This window comes from Cyprinodon variegatus, unplaced genomic scaffold (genome assembly GCF_000732505.1).
Source record: "Cyprinodon variegatus isolate N-32 unplaced genomic scaffold, C_variegatus-1.0 Scaffold963, whole genome shotgun sequence".
NCBI classification, from domain to species: domain Eukaryota; kingdom Metazoa; phylum Chordata; class Actinopteri; order Cyprinodontiformes; family Cyprinodontidae; genus Cyprinodon; species Cyprinodon variegatus.
The window spans coordinates 64,983-68,894 of record NW_015151416.1 but is presented as its reverse complement, the minus strand read 5'-3'; the positions used below and the strand labels follow the sequence as shown (position 1 = coordinate 68,894).

Below are 3,912 nucleotides of genomic sequence, written 5' to 3'. Positions count from 1 at the left end.
ATCACACTCTTAAGCCTCACTGGTAAGGTCGATTCCGGGGTTCTGGAAAGGAGGGTCCATCGGACAGTTGAATTCAGGAGTTGGATTCAGGAGGAGCAGTGTGGTTTTTGTCCTGGCCGTGGAACACTGGATCAGCTCTATACCCTCAGCAGGATTCTGGAGGGTGCATGGGAGTTTGCCCAACCAGTCTACATTTGTTTTGTGGATCTGAGGAAGACATTTGACTGTGTCCCTTGGGGGGTACTCCAGGAGTATGGAGTACCGGTCCCTTAAATAAGGGCTGTTAGGTCTCTGTACGAATGGTGTCACAGCCTGGTCCGCATTGCTGGCAGTGAGTCGGACTTGTTTCCAGTAAGGGTTGGACTCCACCAAGGTTGCCCTTTGTCACCGATTCTGTTTATAACTTTTATGAACAGAATTTCTAGGCACAGCCAAGGTGTTGGGGGATCTGATTTGGTGGCCTTAGGATTGCATCTCTGTTATTTGCAGATGATGTGGTTCTGTTGGCTTCAGGGCGTGATCTACAGCTCTGACTGGAATCAGAGATACCTTCCAGAATCTGTGTGCCGTCAAAAAGTGCGTGTTTCAGGAGCTGTCTGGTGCTGAATCCTGGAGCCTGTGAGTCAATGCTGTGAAATCGGCTATAAAACTTGGCCGTACCTTAGTTCTTGTCTTACTTATTAACGCATGATTAAAATTGTAAAGGTCTCTAATGTGGTTCCTTATATTCTGAATATTGTTAATTTAGGGACAGTGAAGGTAAAGATGCTGAAAGCTGCCTTCAATGCAAAGGTGATTTTTATTCATGCATCTGTGCTGCATAAATAGAAATATAATCAATTTGACTGTGTAATCTGGTGAACTGTAAAGTGCCTTGAGATGACATGTGTTGTAAATTGGCGCTATAGAAATAAAGTGAATTGAATTGAAAAGACAAAAAGTATGTGCACCCTCAGCAAAGCATAGGAAAATTTAACTATGAAGACAGAATATCATCATCACACCCTGATAAATGGAGATACATTACATTTGAACCTGTGGGAACTATGATTGGTCCGAATCAATTAGATGAACAGAACTATTTAAAGGATCATTTATGAATGTATTTATATAGTTATAGGTGCTGCACACTCAAATATTTGGCTAAAACAGGGCTGACATGTGTCTACATTAAAATAAATTTGTCACGGTTGGGTGGAGGTTTTTGAGGATGCACATGCAGAGATCAGGAGGCAAAAGCGAGTCTTAAATGTTTAATAAGGCAACTGAGGCAAAAATCCAAAGTACAAAAAATACAAGGAAGCAGAAAAACAGAAAACTTCATAGAAAAATTCACGGGGGGAGCCAGATGAGAAAGCAGCAAAAAGAGCAACAAGGAACCAGCACTGAGCGACTGCAGAGGTGGAGTATATAAGGGGAACAGAACAAAGGATGGGCTAATGAGCTGGATATGGAGCAGGTGTGAGTGGAACTAAGAAGTAAGCCAAGGGGAAAGGAAACCAGCACAAGGGGTCAGCAGAGAGTAACTGAAGACGGTTTGAATATGATGGAAAATAAACCATAGATCAACAAAACAGAATAGATAACTAATAGGTCCCTCAGTTTCCCAGGTGCACTAAATGCGTGCTTGAACCTGCTGCTGTGAAGCAGGATTCTCCACCATGAACAGAATCAACAATAAATCTGGATCCAGGCTCAAAATGAGCTCCTTGATATGTGCTTGAGAATGGCTTAGTCTCCGGTTAAACCCAGGTTTAAAGCCTTGCAGGGCAGCCTAAAGCCCACTGCCAACATTAAGACAGAAAAAAGAAAGAAAATAACAAACCATCAGTTCAGGGGTTTGAGAAAAAAAATTAGTCAGGAAATTGTGTTTATACCAAATGTTTTATTTTTTAAATACTTTTTTTTATTCAATGTATAACATGGATGCATAAAAACCTTATTTCATTCCAGCGTTAAATTCTGTTTAGAGTAACAGATTATAATAAAAAATGTCTCTGGACCTTTACTGGTTGATTATTTTATTTATTCAAACCCCGCTGGTTTTTAATTGGTTACCCCTGCTGTAACCAACACTGGAACACTTCAAGGATAGGAAGGATTGTTTCTGAACAGTTTCAATCAATCTGACTGGATGATCTGGTTGAACTGTAAAGTGCCTTGAGTGACGTGTTGTGAATTTGCGCTATAGAAATAAACTAAATTGAATTGAACAGGGAGAACTCTACATTGTGCTACATTCCTATGGAGGCGTGGTTTCGTGGGTAAGTCCTCTTCATGTTCTCCCACTCTGGGTCAGACTCTGGATCGAACCTGGAAGCCATGGAAGCATGGATATGCACTCAGCTGTTGAATTAAGAATCAGAATCAGACATACGTTAATAATCCCAGAGGGAAATTACAGTCTCAGTACAAACCGTTCAATACGTTCAGTACAATACATCACATACATTAGGGTGGGGGGCTGAGAGGGGGTGGGGGGGACGGATTAACTGGGGCCAAGCTGCCAGGTTCCCACCGGTTACCTGACTGCACAGGTCTCGGCGATTACCTAGCGCTGCCTTGGTCTCTGTGGAAAGATAGGAGCCACATTGGGGAAGAGGGTAGAAAAAAACATATGTCACACTTTATCCATGACAGGATACAGTTTGAGATATCAAAAACCTCAGCACAATAAAGCACGTGTAAACACAAGACAGACATTTCAGCAGAGGGTCACATCGGAGGCGTAGTCACATGAAGTCAATCTGACATATTGAGACATTAGTTGTAAATGTATGATGAGGGCATTCAATTTGTCCACGAACACTGACTACAGGCAACGTCCTGGATAAGATGGAAGTTTATCAACAGTCACTGAGCGCATCCACAGATGATCGCGGGTGGTTGGGAGGCGGGGGGGCACTTACTGTTTTGAGAGCAGGCTGCACAGGAATTTCCTTCAGCCTTGAGTCTATGTCTTGCTGGCTTTTTCGTGGTGAAATCCAATATTCCAAATGTGAAATGTGTTGGGCTTTTCCACCTAAAAGCGAGTGTGCCCATCCAAGATGTTATCCCATCTCACCTTTTAGTTTAACCACCGGAGCCAGTCTGCATTCAATCGCACCCAGCATGCAGGTCATCTCCCGGTCCTACTCGTTCACAGCCTTTGTGAGGGCGTCAACCGCTTCCGGCCGCCTGATCAATGTCCAAATTGCCGCCAACATCCTCTTTAATTGAAGATAAATCAGGTATCCTTCAAATCCAAACAGGAGAAATCTGAGTATCATAAAATCAAAAATCCATACATCTTCAATATCCTCCAGTGACAACATTGTCAAACACACCATCCATCCAGGCCTTCCAGGAATCCATGGTTTATCCCACGAAGTAAGTCCCAGCAGGACAGGACGGGTCCCCTTTTCCCTGTCTTCCAGTTGAATAAATTTGAACAATTGCATTAAAAGAACAGCTGACTAGATCCATTGTTTGAGTTTGGCTGGTATGAAGAGAGATCTCAGAAAAGACTAGACACAGCAAAGCAGGGACAGAGCAGGGAGGGGCAGGAGCAGAAGGAAAATGTGACCGCCTCCTTCAAGAGTCAGAACAGAAACGATTGATTGCTTTAATCACTAGACCCATGGTCCACAATTAAAAATAATAAAAAAAATATATATAAAAAATCCACAACTGCATTAAGTCGGTGGACAATGTTAAATGATTATAATAGATGGAAAAGTTATGGAAAGGATTATGATAGCTAAAATATGTTGCCAATAAATAGAGCCCTGGAGTCACACCTTAGTTGGCAAAAATATTTACTGTTTTTTCCCATTATGATACTTTTATGGTAAAATATCTATTTGCTGAAAATTTTAATTTTTTGTTCTTATCATTATCAGTTACCCTTTTTGTTTCCCTGGAAAGAGAAAA

The 3,912-nt window shown here is 41.9% G+C and overlaps 1 pseudogene; it reads right to left on the bottom strand.

Moving 5' to 3' along the window:
• Positions 1 to 2,234: 2,234 nt before the first annotated feature.
• Positions 2,235 to 3,912, bottom strand: part of LOC107100346 — a 30,749-nt pseudogene continuing 29,071 nt past the window's right edge.